At 41.4% G+C, this 25,507-nt stretch overlaps 1 long non-coding RNA gene across 1 annotated transcript; it reads left to right on the top strand.

Moving 5' to 3' along the window:
• The first annotated feature begins 10,078 nt into the window (after positions 1–10,078).
• On the top strand, positions 10,079–11,203 carry LOC119329441. The gene is made up of 3 exons (XR_005159533.1): positions 10,079–10,168; positions 10,253–10,365; positions 11,134–11,203. It is a non-coding gene; the product is annotated as an uncharacterized LOC119329441 (long non-coding RNA).
• Positions 11,204–25,507: the final 14,304 nt, after the last annotated feature.

Raw genomic sequence — 25,507 nt, forward strand, 5'->3', positions numbered from 1 at the left:
CACATGGGTGAATTGTAAAATCCATGCCTATTCCCTCACTGGTTTCCCGCCACTAGCTAACAGCTTGCTGCATATAACCAAAGTGGCAACGCACTGCCACGACACTCTGCGAAGATCTAGTCCTCACCCATCTACCATTAGTTATTCCAAGCATGTCAGGCAACAACCAAAGCTTCAATGTCGACGCCTGCCTGCGTTACATCTTCGGCAAGGAGAATGAGCCGGAGCAGGTTAGGGAGCAAGAGCTTCATCGGCTGGTGCAGGCACCATGGCCCATCGGCAGCGATATCGGCGTCACAGTCCTTGGGAGCACAATCGACATATTACAGAGAAGGTGTGATGAGCAGTTTGCCATCCACCATGCAAAAGATCCAGAGCTGCTCGGTGACATGATCGATGACCCACCAGAAGAACCGCCGTCACCAGTGTTCATCGAGAGCCTGATGCCCCACAAGGAATGGACAGAGGACCTCTGCAATTCAGTCAAGACAAAGGCAGCCTGCAGCTTCATCATTGCCCATGGCGGCCGTGTCAACCTCGATCCCGATGATGTGGTGGCCAGGCTCGAGTGCATCCTTGGCGGAGGTGACGTCCCCGAGGAAGTAGAACATCGCCAATGTGATATCTTGAGGATGCAGGTGATCGACGGAATTTGCTACCAGGCCAAAGGCATGGAAATGGAGCGGTTCCGTGGAGTTGTCTGATGTCTACTACACAACCTTCTTCTTGTAGACGTTGTTGGGCCTGCAAGTGCACAGGTTTGTAGGACAGTAGCAAATTTCCCTCAAGTGGATGACCTAAGGTTTATCAATCCGTAGGAGGCGTAGGATCAGGATGGTCTCTCTCAAACAACCCTACAACCAAATAACAAAGAGTCTCTTGTGTCCCCAACACACCCAATACAATGGTAAATTGTATAGGTGCACTAGTTTGGCAAAGAGATGGTGATACAAGTGGTATATGGATAGTAGATAATAGTTTTTGTAATCTGAAAATATAAAAACAGCAAGGTAATGAATGATAAAAGTGAGCGTAAACGGTATTGCAATGTGTTGAAACAAGGCCTAGGGTCCATACTTTCACTAGTGCAAGTCCTCTCAACAATAATAACATAATTGGATCATATAACAATCCCTCAACATGCAACAAAGAGTCACTCCAAAGTCACTAATAGCAGAGAACAAACGAAGAGATTATGGTAGGGTACGAAACCACCTCAAAGTTATTCTTTCCAATCAATCTGTTGGGCTATTCCTATAAGTGTCACAAACAGCCCTAGAGTTCGTACTAGAATAACACCTTAAGACACAAATCAACCAAAACCCTAATGTCACCTAGATACTCCAATGTCACCTCAAGTATCCATGGGTATGAGTATATGATATGCATCACACAATCTCAGATTCATCTATTCAACCAACACATAGAACCTCAAAGAGTGCCCCAAAGTTTCTACCGGAGAATCACGACGAAAACGTGTGCCAACCCCTATGAATAGGTTCATAGGCAGAACTCGCAAGTTGATCACCAAAACATACATCAAGTGAATCACGTGATATCCCATTGTCACCACAGATATGCACGGCAAGACATACATCAAGTGTTCTCAAATCTTTAAAGACTCAATCCGATAAGATAACTTCGAAGGGGAAACTCAATCCATTACAAGAGAGTAGAGGGGGAGAAGAAACATAAGATCCAACTATAATAGCAAAGCTCGTGATAGATCAAGATTGTGCCAAATCAAGAACACAAGAGAGAGATAGATCAAACACATAGCTACTGGTACATACCCTCAGCCCTGAGGGAGAACTACTCCCTCCTCGTCATGGAGAGTACCGGGATGATGAAGATGGCCACCGGAGAGGGATTGCCCCCTCCGGTAGGGTGCCGGAACGGGTCTAGATGGGTTTTCGGTGGCTACAGAGGCTTCTGGTGGCGGAACTCCCAATCTGTTGTGCTCCCCGATTGTTTTAGTGTATATGGATATATATATATATATATATATAGGCGGAAGAAATACATCAGGGGAGCCATGAGGGGCCCACGAGGGTGGAGGGCGCCCCCTGCCTCGTGGCTTCCTCATTGCTTTCTTGACGTGGACTCCAAGTCTCACGGGTTGCTTTCCTTCCAAAAATAACTTCTCCAGAAGGTTTCATTCCGTTTCGACTCCGTTTGATATTCCTTTTCTTTGAAACACTGAAACAAGGGAAAAAACAGGAACTGGCACTAGGCTCTGGGTCAATAGGTTAGTCCCAAAAATAATATAAAAGTGGATAATAAAGCCCAATAATGTCCAAAACATAAGATAATATAGCATGGAGCAATCAAAAATTATAGATACGTTGGAGACGTATCAGCATCCCCAAGCTTAATTCTTGCTCGTCCTCGAGTAGGTAAATGATAAAAACATAATTTTTGATGCGGAGTGCTACTTGGCATAATTTCAATGTAATTCTTCTTAATTGTGGTATGAATATTCAGATCCGAAAGATTCAAGACAAAAAGTTCATATTGACATAAAAATAATAATACTTCAAGCATACTAACTAAGCAATTATGTCCTCTCAAAATAACATGGCGAAAGAAAGTTCATCCCTACAAAATCGTATAGTTTAGTCATGCTCCATTTTCGTCACACAAGAATGCTCTCATTATGCACAACCCCGATGACAAGCCAAGCAATTGTTTCATACTTTAATAATCTCAAACTTATAAACCTTCACGCAATACATGAGCGCGAGCCATGGACATAGCACTATGGGTGGAATAGAATATGATGATGGGGGTTATGTGGAGAAGACAAAAAGGAGAAAGTCTCACATCAACGAGGCTAATAATGAGATATGGAGATGCCCATCGATTGATGTTAATGCAAGGAGTAGGGATTGCCATGCAACGGATGCACTAGAGCTATAAATGTATGAAAGCTCAACAAAAGAAACTAAGTGGGTGTGCATCCAACTTGCTTGCTCATGAAGACCTAGGGCACTTGAGGAGGCCCACTGTTGGAATATACAAGCCAAGTTCTATAATGAAAAATTCCCACTAGTATATGAAAGTGACAAAACAAGAGACTCTCTATCATGAGGATTATGGTGCTACTTTGAAGCACAAGTGTGGCAAAGGATAGTAGCATTGTCCCTTCTCTCTTTTTCTCTCATTTTTTGGGCCTTCTCTTTTTGATGGCCTTTCTTTTTTTATTCCTCACTTGGGACAATGCTCTAGAAAATGATGATCATCACACTTCTATTTATTTACAACTCAATGATTACAACTCGATACTAGAACAAAGTATGACTCTATATGAATGCCTCCGGTGGTGTACCGGGATATGCAATGAACCAAGAGTGACATGTATGAAATAATTATGAACGGTGGCTTTGCCACAAATACTATGTCAACTACATGATCATGCTAAGCAATATGACAATGATGAACGTGTCATGATAAACAGAATGGTGGAAAGTTGCATGGCAATATATCTCGGAATGGCTATGGAAATGCCATAATAGGTAGGTATGGTGGCTGTGTTGAGGAAGATATAAGGAGGTTTATGTGTGAAAGAGTGTATCATATCACGGGGTCTGGATGCACCGGCGAAGTTTGCACCAACTCTCAATGTGAGAAAGGGCAATGCACGGTACCGAAGAGGCTGACGATGATGGAAGGGTGAGAGTGCGTATAATCCATGGACTCAACATTAGTCATAAAGAACTCACATACTTATTGCAAAAATATACAAGTCATCAAAAACCAAGTACTACGTGCATGCTCCTAGGGGGATAGATTGGTAGGAAAATACCATCTCTCGTCCCCAACCACCACTCATAAGGAAGACAATCAAATAACACCTCATGTTTCAAATTTGTTACACAACGTTTACCATATGTGCATGCTACGGGACTTGCAAACTTCAACACAAGTATTTATCAAATTCACAACTACTCAACTAGCACAACTTTAATATCACTATCTCCATATCTCAAAACAATTATATCAAGTATCAAACTTCTCTTAGTATTCAATGCACTCTATATGAAAGTTTTTATTATACCCATCTTGGATGCCTATCATATTAGGACTAGATTCATAACCAAAGCAAACTACCATGCTGTTCTCAAGACTCTCAAAATAATATAAGTGAAGCACGAGAGTTCATCTATTTATTCAAAATAAAACTACCACCATGCTCTAAAAGATATAAGTGAAGTACTAGAGCAAACAACAAACTACTCCGAAAGATATAAGTGAAGATCAATGAGTAGTTGAATAATTATGCAACTATGTGAAGGCTCTCTAACATTTAAGAATTTCAGATCTTGGTATTTTATTAAAACAGCAAGCAAAACTAAATAAAATAAAATGATGCTTCAAGCAAAACACATATCATGTGGTGAATAAAAATATAGCTCCAAGTAAAGTTACCGATGAACGAAGATGAAAGAGGTGATGCCTTCCGGGGCATCCCCAAGCTTAGGCTCTTGGTTGTCCTTGAATATTTCCTTGGGGTGCCTTGGGCATCCCCAAGCTTAGGCTCTTTCCACTCCTTATTCCATAGTCCATCGAATCTTTACCCAAAACTTGAAAACTTCACAACACAAAACTTAACAGAAAACTCGTAAGCTCTGTTAGTGAAAGAAAACAAAACACTTCAAGGTACTGTAATGAACTCATTATTTATTTATATTGGTGTTAAACATACTGTATTCCAACTTCTCTCTGGTTTATAAACTATTTTACTGGCCATAGATTCATCAAAATAAGTAAACAACACATGAAAAACAGAATCTGTCAAAACAGAACAGTCTGTAGTAATCTGTAACTAACGCAAACTTCTGGAACCCCAAAAATTCTAAAATAAATTTCTGGACATGATGAATTTATCTATTAATCATCTGAAAAAATAATTAACTGAGTGTCACTCTCCAATAAAAAATGGCAGCAAATCTCGTGAGCGCTAAAGTTTCTGTTTTTTACAGCATGATCGCAAAGACTTTCCTCAAGTCTTCCCAAAGGTTCTACTTAGCACAAACACTAATTAAAACATAAAACCACATCTAAACAGAGGCTAGATGAATTATTTATTACTAAACAGGAGCAAAAGGCAAGGAATAAAAATAAAATTGGGTTGCCTCCCAACAAGCGCTATCGTTTAACGCCCCCAGCTAGGCATGATGATTTTAATGATGCTCACATAAAGGATAAGAATTGAAACATAAAGAGAGCATCATGAAGAATATGAATAGCGCATTTAAGTCTAACCCACTTCCTATGCATAGGGATTTTGTGAGCAAACAACTTCTGGGAACAATAATCAACTTGCATAGGAAAGCAAAACAAGCATAACTTCAAACTTTTAAGCACATAGAGAGGAAACTTGATATTATTGCAATTCCGACAAGCATACATTCCTCCCTCATAATAAATTGAAGTAGCATCATGAATGAATTCAACAATATAGCTATCACATAAAGCATTATTTTCATGATGCATAAGCATAGAATTTTTATTACTCTCCACATAAGAAAATTTCTTCTCATGAATAGTAGTGGGAGCAAACTCAACAAAATAATTATCATGTGAGGCATAATACAATTGAAAATTAAAATCATGATGACAAGTTTCATGGATATCATTATTCTTTATAGCATACAGGTCATCACAATAATCATCACAGATAGCAACTTTGTTCTCATAATCAAATGGAACCTCTTCCAGAATAGTGGATTCATCACAAAATAAAGTCATGACTTCTCCAAATCCACTTTCATCAATATAATCATCATAAATAGGAGGCATGCTTTCATCATAATAAATTTGCTCATCAAAACTTGGGGGACAAAAAATATCATCTTCATCAAACATAGCTTCCCCAAGCTTGTGGCTTTGCATATCATTAGCATAATAGATATTCAAGGAATTCATACTAACAACATTGCAATCATGCTCATCATTCAAATATTTAGTGCCAAACATTTTATAGATTTCTTCTTATAGCACTTGAGCACAATTATCCTTTCCATCATACTCACGAAAGATATTAAAAAGATGAAGCGTATGAGACAAACTCAATTCCATATTTTTTGTAGTTTTCTTTTTAAACTAAACTAGTGCTAAAACAAGAAACAAAAAGATTCGATTGCAAGATCTAAAGATATACCTTCAAGCACTAACCTCCCTGGCAACAGCGCTAGAAAAGAGCTTGATGTCTACTACACAACCTTCTTCTTGTAGACGTTGTTGGGCCTCCAAGTGCAGAGGTTTGTAGGACAGTAGCAAATTTCCCTCAAGTGGATGACCTAAGGTTTATCAATCCTTAGGAGGCGTAGGATGAAGATGGTCTCTCTCAAACAACCCTCCAACCAAATAAAAAAGAGTCTCTTGTGTCCCCAACACACCCAATACAATGGTAAATTGTATAGGTGCACTAGTTCGACAAAGAGATGGTGATACAAGTGGTATATGGATAGTAGATAATAGTTTTTGTAATCTGAAAATATAAAAACAGCAAGGTAACGAATGATAAAAGTGAGCGTAAACGGTATTGCAATGTGTTGAAACAAGGCCTAGGGTTCATACTTTCATTAGTGCAAGTCCTCTCAACAATAATAACATAATTGGATCATATAGTTATCCCTCAACACGCAACAAAGAGTCACTCCAAAGTCACTAATAGCGGAGAACAAACGAAGAGATTATGGTAGGGTACGAAACCACCTCAAAGATATTCTTTCCCATCAATCCGTTGGGCTATTCCTATAAGTGTCACAAACAGCCCTAGAGTTCGCACTAGAATAACACCTTAAGACACAAATCAACCAAAACCCTAATGTCACCTAGATACTCCAATGTCACCTCAAGTATCCGTGGGTATGATTATACGATATGCATCACACAATCTCAGATTCATCTATTCAACCAACACATAGCACCTCAAATAGTGCCCCAAAGTTTCCACCAGAGAATCACGACGAAAATGTGTGCCAACCCCTATGCATAGGTTCATGGGCGGAACCCACAAGTTGATCACCAAAACATACATCAAGTGGATCACGTGATATCCCATTGTCACCACAGATACGCACGGCAAGACATACATCAAGTGTTCTCAAATCTTTAAAGACTCAATCCGATAAGATAACTTCGAAGGGGAAACTCAATCCATTACAAGAGAGTAGAGGGGGAGAAGAAACATAAGATCCAACTATAATAGCAAAGCTCGCGATACATCAAGATCGTGCCAAATCAAGAACACGAGAGAGAGAGAGAGAGAGATCAAACACATAGCTACCGGTACATACCCTCAGCCCCGAGGGAGAACTACTCCCTCCTCGTCATGGAGAGCACCGGGATGATGAAAATGGCCACCGGAGAGGGATTGCCCCTCCGGCAGGGTGCCGGAACGGGTCTAGATTGGTTTTTGGTGGCTACAGAGGCTTCTGGCGGTGGAACTCCCGATCTATTGTGCTCCCCGATCGTTTTAGGGTATATGGATATATATAGGTGGAAGAAATGCGTCAGGGAGCCACGAGGGGCTGATACGTCTCCAACGTATCTATAATTTTTGATTGCTTCATGCTATATTATCTACTGTTTTGGACATTATTAGGCTTTATTATCCACTTTTATATTATTTTTGGGACTAACCTATTAACCGGAGGCCCAGCCCAGAATTGTTGTTTTTTTGCCTATTTTAGGGTTTCGAAGAAAAGGAATATCAAACGGAGTCCAAACGGAATGAAACCTTCGGGAACGTGATTTTCTCAACGAACAAGACTCGGGAGACTTGGATCCTACGTCAAGAAAGAAAAGAGGAGGCCACGAGGTAGGGGGCACGCCTACCCCCCCAGGCGTGCCCTCCACCCTCATGGGCCCCCTATTGCTCCACCGACGTACTCCTTCCTCCTATATATACCTAAGTACCCCCAAACAATCAGATACGGAGCCAAAACCCTAATTCCACCGCCGTAACTTTCTGTATCCACGAGATCCCATCTTGGGACCTGTTCCGAAGCTCCACCGGAGGGGGCATCGATCACGGAGGGCTTCTACATCAACACCATAGCCCTTCCGATGAAGTGTGAGTAGTTTACCTCAGACCTACTGGTCCATAGTTTATAGCTAGATGGCTTCTTCTCTCTTTTTGGATCTCAATACAATGTTCTCCCCCTCTCTTGTGGAGAACTATTTGATGTAATCTTCTTTTTGCGGTGTGTTTGTTGAGACGATGAATTGTGGGTTTATGATCAAGTCTATCTATGAATAATATTTGAATCTTCTCTGAATTCTTTTATGTATGATTGGTTATCTTTGCAAGTCTCTTTGAACTATCAGTTTGGTTTGGCCTACTAGATTGATCTTTCTTGCAATGGGACAAGTGCTTAGCTTTGGGTTCAATATTGCGGTGTCCTTTCCCAGTGACAGTAGGGGCAGCAAGGCACGTATTGTATTGTTGCCATCGAGGATAACAAGATGGGGTTTTCTTCATATTGCATCAGTCTATCCCTCTACATCATGTCATCTTGCTTAAGGCGTTACTCTGTTTTTAACTTAATACTCTAGATGCATGCTGGATAGCGGTCGATGAGTGAAGTAATAGTAGTAGATGCAGGCAGGAGTCGGTCTACTTGTCTCGGACGTGATGCCTATATACATGATCATACCTAGATATTCTCATAACTATGCTCAATTCTGTCAATTGCTCAACAGTAATTTGTTCACCCACCATAGAATACTTATGCTCTCGAGAGAAGCCACTAGTGAAACCTATGGCCCCCGGGTCTATCTTCATCATATTAATCTCCTACTACTTAGTTATTTCCTTTGCTATCACTACACCACGACACTTTATTCCCTACTGACGTATGTTGGCAAAAGTCACTTTCACCGACTAATAGTTAGTTGGAAAAACTTCTAAGTGACAGTTGGTTGGGAAAACCTTTGTACATTGAGAGACAGTCGGTCGGCAATACATAAGTCGTTGCTATCGAACGGTCGGTCGGGAAAGATCGTATCCCCATCTAGCGATCGGTCTGGCAAATAACGCCGACCAATCGCAGGTGGTAAATGGGCCTGCGCGCACGGACAAAAACATTTAGCCCAGCCCAGCCCACGGAATTTTCTCAAAACCTAACACCACATAGGCGACAGGGCGCCTCACTGGATCCCCTTTCTCCCTCGTCTCGCCGCCGCCTAGGGTTCCGATTCACGTCGCTGCCGCCTAGGGTTCCGATTCACGTCGCCGCCGCCTAGGGTTCCGATTCACGTCGTCGTCGTCGCCGCTGCCGCCGCCTCGGGTTCCATTTCACGTCGCCACCGTCGACGGCAATCGTAGGGGTCGTCCCTCCTTCCATGTCGATCCACCGCCAAAGTCGTCCCTCGTTCCACCACCAGCCACCCCAGTCGCGAGCGTGCGACCCTCCTTCCACTGGTCACTGAGTGAGGCCACCTCGCCTGCTCCCTCCCATGGCAGCACGCAAACCCATGCCCAGCTCCTTCTTCCCTCCTTTCCATGGCAACAGATCTGAGGGGGGGGACAAGGGCCTCTGCTCCCTCCGCATCCAGCGACCTTGGAACATGGTGGCAACGACATGGGTAAGATCCCTCATATGGTCTCCCTCCTCTCTGCCTGTAGTGTACAGATTTCAACCCCCGGCAATGGACCCAGGCACAACATCGGCCCAGCAATTTTATCTTAAAAAACTAGCTCTACTTTGATTAATGGATTGGTTTTGCTATGGGCAGTAGTGTTTCCTTCTTTCAGCATGTTGACTATTCTATATGACTTTTACCTGTGTGATGTGAATCCTTTGTTTCAGACCGAAAATGTTTCCTCGGAATGAATAGTTTGTGCCATGTGAATCATTGCTGCTATCCTCTGTAGAAATGCCCAATTTGAAGCGGGCTCGCTAAGAATATTGATTACCATCTAAACATACTGGTGTCACATTTCAAGATTGATCTGTTATTGAATGCCATTTAGTGGGCGCATGTCAGCTTATAAGATTCCAAATATATGAAACATTTGTCCTCTTGTTATTGTACTTAGCTTTCCACTGATGACAGGAAGAAGAAGGCCATTCACAAGACCACAGCCACCAATGACAAAAGGCTTCAAAGGACCTTGAAAAGGGTAGGAGTGAACACCGTTCTTGGTATCAAAGAGGTCAGCATTGTCAAAGATGACATAGTTATCCAGTTTTGAATTTAGAACGTGAAATATTTACATGTTAAACCATTACCTTTACAGAATTGAGGATCCACTTACACATTTCTTCTAACATTGGTGATTCTTGATTCCCCCGGTGTAAGAATCCATCACTTCAAACACCTGGGTTGTCAGTGGAACACCGTGGTCTAAAAGTAAGTCTTTCTTTAGAATCTCATGGCTTAATTGTTTCATCAAGTAGCTTGCTTTCTCTGGAGCAACATAAATATCTTTAAGATATGTCAAACTGCTTTGGCAGTGGTCTGATCATTATTTGTACATCTGGTTTTAAGTTTGATGGGAATGTAAATATTATTAATGTAGATGGAATTTGAACTGCTTGTCCATCTAAATCAGGTTCGTTATGTTTTCAAAGTGAGGTGCAGTTTAATTATGCTAATATCAGAGTTGAATATGTACACCTCGCCCCAAACTCCATAGGCCTCTTTACATTTATTTATATATGCAATAAAAGTAGTTGCAAACCAACCTATTAAATTCCACTTGTACCATATATGTTCTTTAAGAGCAGAACTGAGAATTCTTCAAGAAGCTACTTCTATTAATGCACAATGGCGTCGTAGCCAGGTAAGAGGTACATAGGCCTTTTCTGGTTGCTCGTCTATACATCATCCTTTCATTAGTCATTTGTGATTAGCATATGAAAGCACAAGCACGATTGTACCTTTTTTAGAATGAAGAAAAGAACCACACCATCAGACTGACGTACATTCATACTACTATATTGCAGTCTATTTCGGATAGTAAGATAGGTTACAAACTGAATGTCAAACAGTTGGCTGGACATTTTGCATCAGTCCTGATACCACTTAGAAGTTAGTTAGAACAAGTCTGTATCTCTGGAGATTTTCTGAAGTTTTAAGTGTGTACGGTGTACCTAACCTATGTGTTGTGTGCCGCAGAAATGGACTTTCTAAAACCTGTAATACATGGTGTCCTGGGAATTCCTGGCTATTTACAGTTCACCTCCCCTATTCGAATATATGCTGACCTGCTAGGTCATTATTAGGTATTCTTATGCATCTATTAATCATATGAACTACAGAAACAGGGATAGGATACAGTTTGGAGGAACTTTGGTAGTTAAATATCCTTCCTTTCAAATTGTCAATTTCTTTCTTGTGTTATGAATGGAATGTAGTTTCATCCACATCATTGTAGCTTATCTGAATGACATAAATATGGTGTGTACAATCTTAGCAAATATGACTATCTTTTTGTCATAGCATACAAGTGGAATCCTAGGTTGCAGTTGGATCTCTTAAGTTGGCTGGTGTTATTCTTGTTATTTTGCATGAAAATACACTAGTTGTGAATAACTTTTCTGCTATTTTTTTATAATATACACTTGACTTCTGACCATGACTAATTAATCAATAAAATAGAATGGTATGTTCTGTATATGATAAAATAGCCAAAACATGGATAAAGTGTGTATATCCGTAGTTGTAGTATCTAGCAGACAATAGGTACTGTGTGCCCATATTTCAACTAATTCAGGAAAGCATAGCATAGCAGGCAATAGCTACTATATCTGTATAGTTGTAGTTGAACATAGCATCTAAGTTTACTTTGTCAACATAGCCCTGTGTTTTGCTGCAGCCAGATCGCCGCCCCTGCCCTCGTGCTCCAGGTAGAGGCTCGTTCTTCCTGGTGGTTGTTCACTCTTGGCGACTACGCGTCCCTCCCGGTGGTGGCGCTCTGCCCACTGCGTCGCCTTTTTCCCAGCGGCTGTGCCGTTTGACACCTACCTCTAACCAGTGAGTCCTTCCCATTTGCTTCGAATTTTGACGTGCAACTGTAGGATTTATCTTAATTCCCTCAAATCCCTATTCGTCAGTTTGCAGTAGAACTACTCATCTTTTTCTAGACCCTCATTAAACTAATTTCTATTACTAGATCATAGCTGTTTGATTATTGGCAAACAATCATTCTTTACCTATCCTTTTTGCATCCGCAGATTGATTCGGCAATAGAGAGTGGAAGCTGCAAAGAAGCGTGATGAGGAAAAAGCCGGTACATCTCTAAACTTTGTAATATTTGGGAGATTATGACTAATCTAATCTTGCCAACATACTCGTATATGTTTGTTGTCCTTGACCTGGATGCCGATGACACTCTTTTTCATTCAGTTTGGAGTTGGTTTGCATTGTTTCTGCAAAAGAATTTTGTTTGAATGTCGTAAAGAACAACTGGTCATGAGTCATATGGGTTATAGTGCATCATATGCACTCTGCCCCTACACAATATACAACTCATTACTTATTTCCATGGTACCATAAGTCGAGAAATAATTTGTTTTGTTGTTTTCTGATGTGAACTGCATGATATGGACATTTCACTCCATTTGTGCTATTTTCTACTCTAATTGACATGTTGATATTCTAGTTTTCTGAATCTTAATCCAGTAACAGTAAATAGTTCTTGAGCGCTAGTTTTTGACAATGCCTTTCCCAGGCCATGCTGCACTCATCATTGAAACTCCTAGCTGTGTATTAGATAGTAATCATTTTGCCTAATGTATTGCCATCTAGTGAAGCAAAGTGCTGTCTTTTCCACCCCAGAGAAGAAAAAGAAGTAAAACTAGTGCAGTCTTTGCTTCAAAAATGACTTCCGTGTGCCCGTTCGTGGTGTGTTGCTCCCAATAATTGGGTGTCTGGAAATGCTAAATTGTTGCCTTGTAGCTAGATGATGCATATGCTCCTTTTCCATTTAATATCTTCCTGGTCTGCGGCTTTAGGAGATTGATACTGGCTATATGGTGGCTTTGTGTGGCACTGATGCTTTATTATGTCAACACATCATAGATTCTGATTAGAACATGTTGTCGCATTATTCTGAACATGCCCTGTTTTTATAATACTAAAATCCCAGTTTGTTTTTGCCATTGATGCTTTATACAATTATTATTTTTGCCATTTATCTCTATGAATGCATGAATTCACCGGTGACTTCTTTATTCTTTGTAGGAATGACATACAAGAGGACTAGGGAGGAACCATTAAGATGGCAGTTTGCATCAGCTAGACATTTTGTGTAATGGAGCAAGAACAATGTGTCTTTTAGTTATCATTTTGTAAATCTATATGGTGTCTTGTCAACTGGGTATTTTTGTCATGGAGCAAGCAATGAATCGTCGGACATGCATCTATCATTTTGTAAACCTATCAGGTGTCTTGGTGGCTGAAACATAAATGCTTCCTCTTAGTTAGTTACCTATATTCTTCTTTGGTCCTGGTTTAATATTGATTATTATTGTTTGGCAAGTTAATGGAACTTGATTGATATTGTGCCATAAATCAGATATGCAACTTGATTGATATTGTTTGGCAAGGCACAAGCCAAATAATGGGTGGGAATTAAATATATCTTGCTCGGCTAAACAAAGTGCTACCGAACTGTTGGTTGGCAAAAGATAGCAGCATCCTCCCGTTGGTCAGGAAAGGTTTATGGCAGGGCCTAGCGAAAGTCGGTCGACAAATGTGCTACCGTCGGATTGTTGGTTGGGAAAAGTTCATGTCAGGGCCAACAGAAAGTCGGTCGGCAAAGAAAGTACCATCGAACAGTCGGTCAGGAAAGATTATCATCAGACAGTCGGTCGGGAAAGGTTCATAGCAGGGCCAACAGAAAGTCAGTCGGGAAAGCTTTAGATAGCCGTCAAACGATCGGTTGGGAAAGATATGTCGGTCGGGAAAAGGCTTTCCCGTCTGGACTTTCCCCAGCAGACAAGATCGGTCAGCAATAGTCATTCCTGACCGACTCTCTATCGGTGGACGTTGTTTTCTCGACCAACTTGTCTGTTGGGGATGTAGTGTTGTGGTGTAGTGTATTTACTTTGCCTCTTTATCATAAAAATACCAAAAATATTATCTTATCATATCGATCAGATCTCACTCTCGTAAGTGGCCTTATAGGGATTGACGACCCCTATTTGCGTTGGTTGCGAGGATTCATTTGTTTTGTGCACGTACGAGGGACTCGCGCGTAGCCTCCTACTGGATTGATACCTTGGTTCTCAAAAACTGATGGAAATACTTACGCTACTTTGCTGCATCATCCCTTCCTCTTCGGGGAAAACCAACGCAGTGCTCAAGAGGTAGCAAGAAGGATTTCTGGCGCCATTGCCGGGGAGGTCTATGCAAAAGTCAACATACCAAGTACCTATCACATACCCTTATCTCCCGCATTACATTATTTGCCATTTGCCTCTCATTTTCCTCTCCCCCACTTCACCCTTGCCGTTTTATTCGCCCTCTCTCTCTATCCTCCCTCTCTTTCTCTATTTTCCTCTTTTTGCCCGCTTGCTTTTTGTTTGCCTGTGTGTTAGTTTGCTTGCTTGTCAAGATGGCTCAAGATAATACTAAATTGTGTGACTTCACCAATACCAACAACAATGATTTTATTAGCACTACGATTGCTCCTCTTACCAATGCTGAATCTTGTCATGAAAGATCCGTTTTCCGGCCTTCCTAGTGAAGATGCCGCTACCCATCTAAATAGCTTCGTTGATTTGTGTGTCATGCAAAAGAAGAAAGATGTGGATAATGATATTGTTAAATTGAAGCTATTTCCTTTTTCGCTTAGAGATCGTGCTAAAGGTTGGTTTTCGTCTTTGCCTAAAAATAGTATTGATTCATGGAACAAGTGCAAAGATGCTTTTATCTCTAAGTATTTTCCTCCCGCTAAGATCATCTCTCTTAGAAACGATATTATGAATTTTAAGCAAACTGATCATGAACATGTTGCACAAGCTTGGGAGAGAATGAAATTAATGATACATAATTGCCCTACTCATGGTTTAAATTTATGGATGGTTATACAAATTTTTTACGCCGGATTGAATTTTGCTTCTAGAAATCTTTTATATTCAGCCGCGGGAGGCACTTTTATGGAAATCACTTTAGGAGAAGCTACTAAACTCCTAGATAATATTATGGTTAATTATTCTCAATGGAATACTAAAAGATCTACTAATAAAAAGGTGCATGCGATAGAAGAAATTAATGTTTTGAATGGAAAGATGGATGAACTTATGAAATTATTTGCTAATAGAGTGTTTCTTCTGATCCTAATGATATGCCCTTGTCTACTTTGATTTAGAATAATAATGAATCTATGGATGTGAATTTTGTTGGTAGGAATAATTTTGGTAACAACGCGTATAGAGGAAATTTCAACCCTAGGCCTTATCCTAGTAATTCCTCTAATAATTAGGGTAATTCCTACAACAATTCTTATGGAAATTATAATAAGATGCCCTCTGATTTTTAATCTAATATTAAAGAATTTATTACTTCGCAAAAGAATTTCAATGCTATGATTGAAGAAAAATTGCTTAAGATTGATGATTTGGCTAGGAACGTTGATATAATTTCTCTTGATGTTGATTCTTTGAAACTTAGATCTATTCCTCCTAAGCATGATATCAATGAGACTCTCAAAGCCATGAGAATTTCCATTGATGAGTGCAAAGAAAGAACCGCTAGGATGCGTGCTAAGAAAGATGCCTTTATAAGAGCGTGTTCTTCTAGTTCCTACGAAAATAAACATGAAGATCTAAAAGTTATTGATGTATCCCCTATTAAATCTTTGTTTTGCAATTTGAATCTTGATAATGATGGGACTGAATATAATCAACCTTTACCTAGAAGGCGTTCCAAGAATTCGGAATTTGTTGATCTTGATGCTAAATTTGATAAAAGTGGGATTGAAGAAATTAAAACCCTAGATGTTGCTAAACCCACTATTATGGATTTCAAGGAATTCAACTATGAAAATTGCTCTTTGATTGATTGTATTTCCTTGTTGCAATCTGTGCTAAATTCTCCTCACACTTATAGTCGAAATAAAGCGTTTACTAAACATATCGTTGATGCCTTGATGCAATCTTATGAAGAAAAACTTGAATTGGAAGTTTCTATCCCTAGAAAACTTTATGATGAGTGGGAACCAACTATTAAAATTAAAATTAAAGATCATGAATGCTATGCTTTATATGATTTGGGTGCTAGTGTTTCCACGATTCCAAAGACTTCGTGTGATATGTTAGGTTTCCGTGATTTTGATGATTGCTCTCTAAACTTGCACCTTGCGGATTCCACTATTAAGAAACCTATGGGAAGAATTAAAAATGTTCTTATTGTTGCAAATAGGAATTATGTGCCCGTAGATTTTATTGTTCTTGGTATAGATTGCAATCCTTCATGTCCTATTATTCTTGGTGGACCTTTCCTTAGAACGATTTGTGCAATTATTGATATGAAGGAAGTAAATATTAGATTCCAATTTCCATTAAGGAAAGGCATGGAACACTTTCCTAGAAATAAAATTAAATTACCTTATGAATCTATTATGAGAGCCACTTATGGATTGCCTACCAAAGATGGCAATACCTAGATCTATTCGTGCTTATTATGCCTAGCTAGGGGCGTTAAACGATAGCGCTTGTTGGGAGGCAACCCAATTTTATTTTTATTTCTTTCCTTTTGCTCCTGTTTAGTAATAAATAATTTTTCTAGCCTCTGTTTTGGTTGTGTTTTTTGTGTTTAATTAGTGTTTGTGCCAAGTAGAACCGTTGGGAAGACTTGGGGAAAGTCTTGTTGAACTTGCTGTAAAAAACAGAAACTATAGCGCTCACGAGAACTGCTGTCATTTTTATTTGGAAACTGCTATTTAGTTAATTATTTTTGAAGATGATTAATAGATAAATTAATCACGTCCATAAATTTATTTTAGAACTTTTGGGGTTCCAGATCTTGCGCTATCTACAGATTACTACAGACTATTTTGTTTTTGAAAGATTCTGTTTTTCGTGTGTTGTTTGCTTATTTTGATGAATCTATGTCTAGTAAAATAGTTTATAAACCATAGAGAAGTTGGAATACAGTAGGTATAACACCAATATAAATAAAGAATGATTTCATTACAGTACCTTGAAGTGGTCTTTTATTTTCTTTCGCTAACAGAGCTCACGAGATTTTCTACTTTAAGTTTTGTGTTGTGAAGTTTTCAAGTTTTGGGTAAAGATTTGATGGATTATGGAACACGGAGTGGCAAGAGCCTAAAGCTTGGGCATTCCCATGGCACCCCCAAGATAATCTAAGGACACCTAAAAGCCGAAGCTTGGGGATGCCCTGGAAGGCATCCCCTCTTTCGTCTACTTCTATCGGTAACTTTACTTGGAGCTATATTTTTATTCGCCACATGATATGTGTTTTCCTTGGAGCGTCTTGTATTATTTGAGTCTTTACTTTTTAGTTTACCACAATCATCCTTGATGTACACACCTTTTGAGAGAGCCATACATGATTTGGAATTTGTTAGAATACTCTATGTGCTTCGCTTATATCTTTTGAGTTATATAGTTTTGCTCTAGTACTTCACTTATGTCTTTTAGAGCACAGTGGTGGATTTGTTTTATAGAAACTATTGATCTCTCATGCTTCACTTAGATTATTTTGAGAGTCTTAATAGCATGGTAATTTTATTAAAATCCTAATATGCTAGGTATTCAAAGTTATAAAATTTCCTTAAGAGTGTTTTGAATACTAACAGAAGTATGATGCTTGATGATTGTTTTGAGATATGGAGGTAATAATTTCAAAGTTGTGCTAGTTGAGTAGTTGTGAAATTGAGAAATACTTGTGTTGAAGTTTGCAAGTCCCGTAGCATGCATGTATGGTAAACTTTATGCAACAAATTTGAAACATGAGGTGTTATTTGATTGTCTTCCTTATGAGTGGAGGTCGGGGATGAGCGATGGTCTTTTCCTACCAATCTACCCCCCTAGGAGCATGTGCGTAGTACCGAGGTTTTTGATGACTTGTATATTTTTGCAATAAGTATGTGAGTTCTTTATGACTAATGGTGAGTCCATGGATTATACGCACTCTCACCCTTCCATCCTTGCTAGTCTCTTCGGTATCGTGCATTGCCCTTTCTCACATTGAGAGTTGGCGCAAACTTCGCCGGTGCATCCAAACCCCGTGATATTATATGCTCTTTCACACATAAACCTCCTTATATCTTCCTCAAAACAGCCACCATACCTACCTATTATGGCATTTCCTTAGCCATTCCGAGATATATTGCCATGCGACTTTCCATCATTCCGTTCATCATGACACATTCATTATTGTCATATTGCTTAGCATGATCATGTAGTTGACATAGTATTTGTGGCAAAGCCACCGTTCATAATTCTTTCATACATGTCACTCTTGGTCCATTGCATATCCCGGTACACCGCCGGCGGCATTCATATAGAGTCATCTTTGTTCTAGTATCGAGTTGTAATCATTGAGTTGTAAATAAATAGAAGTGTGATGATCATCATTTTCTAGAGCATTGTCCCAAGTGAGGAATATAAAAAAATAAAAAGGCCATAAAAAAGAGAAGGCCCAAAAAAAGAAAAAAAATGAGAGAAAAGGAGAGATGGGACAATATTACTATCCTTTGCCACACTTGTGCTTCAAAGTAGCAACGGAATCTTCATGATAGAGAGTCTCTTGTTTTGTCACTTTCATATACTAGTGGGAATTTTCATTATAGAACTTGGCTTATATATTCCAACAATGGGCCTCCTCAAGTTCCCTAGGTCTTCGTGAGCAAGCAAGTTGGATGCACACCCACTAGTTTCTTTTGTTTAGCTTTCATACATTTATAGCTCTAGTGCATCCGTTGCATGGCAATCCCTACACCTTGCATTAACATAATCGGTGGGCATCTCCATAGCCCATTGATTAGCCTCGTTGATGTGAGACTTTCTCCTTTTTTTGTCTTCTCCACATAACCCCCCCTCATTATATTCTATTCCACCCATAGTGCTATGTCCATGGCTCGCGCTCATATATTGCGTGAAAGTTTATAGGTTTGAGATTACTAAAGTATGAAACAATTGCTTGGCTTGTCATCGGGGTTGTGCATGATGAGAGCATTCTTGTGTGATGAAAATGAAACATGACTAAACTATATGATTTTGTAGGGATGAACTTTCTTTGGCCATGTTATTTTGAGAAGACATAATTGCTTAGTTAGTATGCTTGAAGTATTATTATTTTTAGATGAACTTTTGTCTTGAATCTTTCAGATCTGAATATTCATACCACAATTGAGAAGAATTACATTAAAATTATGCCAAGTAGCACTCCGCATCAAAAATTCTGTTTTTATAATTTACCTACTCGAGGACGAGCAGGAATTAAGCTTGGGGATGCTTGATACGTCTCCAACGTATCTATAATTTTTGATTGCTCCATGCTATATTATCTACTGTTTTGGACATTATTGGGCTTTATTATCCACTTTTATATTATTTTTGGGACTAACCTATTAACCAAAGGCCCAGCCCAGAATTGTTGTTTTTTTTGCCTATTTTAGGGTTTCGAAGAAAAGGAATATCAAACGGAGTGCAAACGGAATGAAACCTTCGGGAACGTGATTTTCTCAACGAACAAGACCCGAGAGACTTGGATCCTATGTCAGGAAAGAAAAGAGGAGGCCACTTAGGGGGGCGCGCCTACCTCCCCAGGCGCGCCCTCCACCCTCATGGCCCCCCTGTTGCTCCACCGACGTACTCCTTCCTCCTATATATACCTACGTACCCCCAAACGATCAGATACGGAGCCAAAAACCTAATTCCACCGTCGTAACTTTCTGTATCCACGAGATCCCATCTTGGGGCCTGTTCCAGAGCTCCGCCGAAGGGGGCATCGATCACGGAGGGCTTCTACATCAACACCATAGCCCTTCCGATGAAGTGTGAGTAGTTTACCTCAGACCTACGGGTCCATAGTTAGTAGCTAGATGGCTTCTTCTCTCTTTTTGGATCTCAATACAATGTTCTCCCCCTCACTTGTGGAGAACTATTCAATGTAATCTTCTTTTTGCGGTTTGTTTGTTGAGACGATGAATTGTGGGTTTATGATCAAGTCTATCTATGAATAATATTTGAATCTTCTCTGAATTCTTTGATGTATGATTGGTTATCTTTGCAACTCTCTTCGAATTATTAGTTTGGTTTGGCCTACTAGATTGATCTTTCTTGCAATGGGACAAGTGCTTAGCTTTGGGTTCAATATTGTGGTGTCCTTTCCCAGTGACAGTAGGGGCAGCAAGGCACGTATTGTATTGTTGCCATCGAGGATAACAAGATGGGGTTTTCTTCATATTGCATGAGTCTATCCCTCTACATCATGTCATCTTGCTTAAGGCGTTACTCTGTTTTTAACTTAATACTCTAGATGCATGCTGGATAGCGGTCGATGAGTGGAGTAATAGTAGTAGATGCAGGCAGGAGTCGGTCTACTTGTCTCGGACGTGATGCCTATATACATGATCATACCTAGATATTCTCATAACTATGCTCAATTCTGTCAATTGCTCAACAGTAATTTGTTCACCCACCGTAGAATACTTATGCTCTCGAGAGAATCCACTAGTGAAACCTATGGCCCCTGGGTCTATCTTCATCATATTAATCTCCTACTACTTAGTTATTTCCTTTGCTATTTACTTTGCCTTTATTTTACTTTGCATCTTTATCATATCTATTAGATCTCACTCTCGTAAGTGGCCTTATAGGGATTGACAACCCCTTTTTGCGTTGGTTGCGAGGATTTATTTGTTTTGTGCAGGTACGAGGGACTCGCGCATAGCCTCCTGCTGGATTGATATCTTGGTTCTCAGAAACTGAGGGAAATACTTATGCTACTTTGCTGCATCATCCCGTCCTCTTCGGGGAAAACCAACGCAGTGCTCAAGAGGTAGCAGGGGCCCACGAGGGTGGAGGGCGCGCCCTAGGGGGTGGGCGCGCCCCCTGCTTCGTGGCTTCCTCATTGCTTTCTTGACGTGGACTGCAAGTCTCCCGGGTTGCTTTCCTTCCAAAAATAACTTCTCCAGAAGGTTTCATTCCGTTTCGACTCCGTTTGATATTCCTTTTCTTCGAAACACTGAAACAAGGGAAAAAACAGGAACTGACACTAGGCTCTGGGTCAATAGGTTAGTCCCAAAAATAATATGAAAGTGGATAATAAAGCCCAATAGTGTCCAAAACAGAAGATAATATAGCATGGAGCAATCAAAAATTATAGATACGTTGGAGATGTATCATTGTCATGCGCGTGATTGCGCACTGTCAAGCTCTTCTGGAAGAGGCCCAGCAGCCCCAAGAGCCTCCCATCAGCGCCAGCAACTCCGTAGGCGGAGGCCGATCGGGACACTCGGAGTGAACGGCCGCAAGGGTGCTATGCTAATCATGGAGTCCGAGAAGACCATTGTTGGAAGGCTGCCAGCTCAGAGCTTATATTTTATTATAATTGTATGCATATGTAGGCTGTGAGTGTTTTGGGCCTTGCCGCATTTGGCATTTTAAATTATCCTGAATATGTAAGACAATTATTAAGAATTATTAACCGTTGCCATTGTAACTTTGCCTCAACAGTGAGAAGAGCACGCGCAGGGATGCCAGAGCGGAGTGCGCCGCGGCCGCCTCAACGGCGAGCAACCCGTGGTCAACCTTCTGCCATCAATAACTTTTGACCTTGTTTCTCGTCACATTGCTGATTACAACGCAATAAGTAATTGCAAATCTATTCACACCTATCAAACAAATATTTGTTCACACTTAGCACCGGGCTATAAAAACTACCCACTCGAAAATTACTTCACAGTTCCTCTCCTCATCACCCACAAAACTGTTTTTTCTGTCAAGTCGTTCTACCATGACCGGTAGGAGGAGTTTAGGGTGGACATATAACCAGGCAGCAAAGACCAAGGCTGCGGAAGCACTAGAGAGGTCCCGCCGTGAAGCCGCAGCCGCAGTAGAGATGTCCTGGCGTGCCGCGGAGCCCTCGAACGAGCTCTCACGATCACGCGAGGGCTCTCACAAGCACATTTGCGGCATCGGCCATCGCGACGAGCCGGCGTTCCTGAAGTCCTTCGCCGGCGACAACGACATTCTCGCTGGCATCACTACGCAGCAGGAGCTGGTCGACGACTTGATGAAGCTGCTCAAGATCAGAGATGCCTCGGTTGACAAGCTGACCGGCCTCGTCGAGCAACTCATGGATGACAATGCGAAGCTCCTCAAGTTGGTCGCCGAGAAGGAGGAGGAGGCCACCGGCTGGAAGATGCTGCATGAGCAGAGCAGTGCCTTGGAGATGACACTGAAAGCGGTCGTCAAGGAACTGATGGGTGGCTTGAGGAAGCTCCAGATCGAGCGTGAGCAGGAGGTGGAGGAATCTGTGACTGCTTTCAAGCAAAGTCGTGAGGAATTGAAAAAGGAGCTAGACGATTTCGCCGCCCGGCGATCCATCGATGAGTAGAGATAGTAGAGACCCATATCGTTGTCTGCAATTTCCTTCTTCTCTTGCCCCCGTGTCTTCCGGGCTTTGCTGCATGTGGCATTTTAAATTATCCGGAATATGTAAGACAATTATTATCTGCGCCATTGTAAATTTGTCATCGTATTATCCGTTGCCATTTTATTTGTGGTCGTATTATCCGTTGCCATTTTATTTGTGGTCGTATTATCCGTTGCCCTATGTGGCAATTTAAATTAGGGTGGAATATGAGTTGAAAACACGAACAAAGGAAATGCTGCCATGGGATCACAAGCAAACACCCTCCGTCCAGGTGCTTTAGTTAACCCATTAATGGAGAAGTTGTGAGCGAGGCAGGCACCGGCTGGTGCATGGAGGTCAAACAGCTCGCTTCCCGGTGAGCATGGGCGGCCTTACTGCTCGCACGTGTCCCGTCGAGCCTGCGAGGTGGACAGGATGCACGCGTCCCGTCGAGCCTATGCGGCGGACTGCTCACACGCGTCCCGTCGAGCCTGCACGGAGGACTTCTCGCGCTCGTCCCATCTAATCAAACAGCTGCACGCACGCCACCGAGTATGGTTAAATTTCGACACGGTTAATATAATACAACCGTTTGCGATATTAATGTGTCAGCTTTTTGTTTCAAAAAGGACTTCGTTGGCTACTAATGTGTGCGCCTCTTCTCAAACTGGATGATTTTTTTACCACGCCATATATGTGCCATGTCATGAAACCATGCCAAGTTTCATGTTTTTTGGGTGAATTTTTTGATTTACTAGGATTTAAAACTGAGATTCTTATTGTTTCAGGACGAAGACAAGTTTATAATTCATTCTCATTCCTTAAACGAGACCTAAACATGCACCCAATGACACATGTACGATTTCCCACCCATTTTGTTTCACTGGAGCATGTGGTTGTAGTTCAAATTTGAATTATGGACTGCATTAAATGCATAAAAAACTTAGTAATTAGTAATATATATACAATGGCCAAACGAACCCTGAAAAGTTTCAAATTTCAGATCAACACTCATGTTATTCTATGTTGCCTGTAGAAAACAAAGTTCAAGGCGAGAAGAGGCATCCATTATCATTTCGCCCACAAGAGGGGCATGTTTCCCTACCGGAGACACAAGGGTTGCGACATGCTCCGGTTTGTAAAAGGCTTGTAATATAGCTTCGCCCAAATTGGAAAGTTATATGTACCATGTAGTGACACCATGCCAAGTTTCATGATTTCCTCGTGAGTTATGGATTTACAGAAATTTAAAAACCGAGATTCGCAATGTTTGTGTCCTAGCTAAGACGGCGAGACGGTTGAATTTGTTCCCATTTGTTCCATGGGACCTAAATATGCACCATAAGGAAACATGTACGTTTTTTCTAGCCATTTTGGTGCACTGGAGCATGTATTTGTAGTTCGGATTTGAATGATGGACATTAAATGCCTAGAAAACTCAATTAATGAATAAAAAACGTCAAACAAACCCTGAATAATTTCAAAGTTCAGCGCGAATCTCCAGTTGTTCCGTGTCACGTGTAGAAGCAAATACGAGGCTAGAAGAGGGAGTGATTATCGTTTGGCCCACAAGAGAACACATTTCCCTATCGAAACCACGAGGGTTCTTGCAAAAGGCTCCGGTTTGTAAGAGGTTTGTAATAAAGCTTGGCCCAAATTGGCAATGTTTTTACCACGGCATATTTGTGCCATGACGTTACACCATGCCACCTTTGATGACTTTCTGGTGAGTTTAGGATTTATGGGGACTTAAAAATTGAGATTCGAAATGTTTGAGGAAGAGCCAGGACACCGCTACAGTTGTAATTCGTTCCCATTCCTGGCATGAGACCTAAACATGCACCCAAGGACACATGTATATTTTTTCTAGCCATTTTGGTGAATTGCACTACAAAAAAAGACACATCCGTGACATTTTGGGCCGAACGAAAAAAATTCTGTCATACTTATGACATTTCTATGATGATAATTGTGAAAAAACCTGGTATCATCATAGATGTGGTGGGGTCCTACTTCTATGACAAAAAATCATGACAGAAAATGGGCTTTTTGTCCTGGGCGGGCCGGAGACGCAGCTGCATGACATTCTTTGGGCCGTCCATGACAGAAAAAACAATGGTAGAAGCGAGGGCGAGGAAAATATTGGGGTGTTCCCGGTTACGGTGGGTGGTCGGGGCCGAGCGATGCGTGTTTCTCTCATACACGCACGCGTGTGGGTGCAAGACATTGGGATCTAACTAAACCCGAGCAAGGCGTTGGGCTCTAACTGAACCCGAGCGATTGCACTGCAGGCTACGCGTTACTGAACCCGAGCGATCGATCGATGGCTGTTAACTGAACCCGATCGAGCGATTCCTTCGCTACTGCTGCTAACTGAAGCCGATCGATGCTGCCTCTGGATGAACAGTGAGTGTTGCTGGGGGTTTGGATGAACAGTTCCCGGTGGGGGTGGATGAACAGGACCTCGTGGTGTTGCCTCTAGATGAACAGGACCCCGATCGATCGAGCCGGTTGGGGCTGGATGAACAGGACCCCATGGAGGGCAGGATGAACAGGACCACCCCGTGGAGGGCTGGATGAACAGTAGCCTGTGGAGGGGTGGTTGAACAGGAGCCCGTGGAGAGGGCTGGTTGAACAGTAGCCGATGGAGTAGCGCGTGGTGGAGGCTGGATGAACAGGAGCTCGTGGATGAATAGTCGCAGGTGGAGGCTGGAGGAGGTCGACGGTGGATGAACAGTAGCCTGTGGATGCTGGAGGGGGTCAACGGTGGAGATGAATAGTATCCCGTGGAGTCCTGTTTTGCGGTACGTCACACCCCTCCCGATGAACAGGACCCCCGTTTCAACCGTAGCGCTCCAACACAAGTCCGTTTCCTCCGTTTTGCGGTACGCCACACCCCTCCCGATCGACAGGACCCCCGTTTTGACCGTAGGAG

Source organism: Triticum dicoccoides, chromosome 7A (assembly GCF_002162155.2).
Source record: "Triticum dicoccoides isolate Atlit2015 ecotype Zavitan chromosome 7A, WEW_v2.0, whole genome shotgun sequence".
Classification (NCBI taxonomy): domain Eukaryota; kingdom Viridiplantae; phylum Streptophyta; class Magnoliopsida; order Poales; family Poaceae; genus Triticum; species Triticum dicoccoides.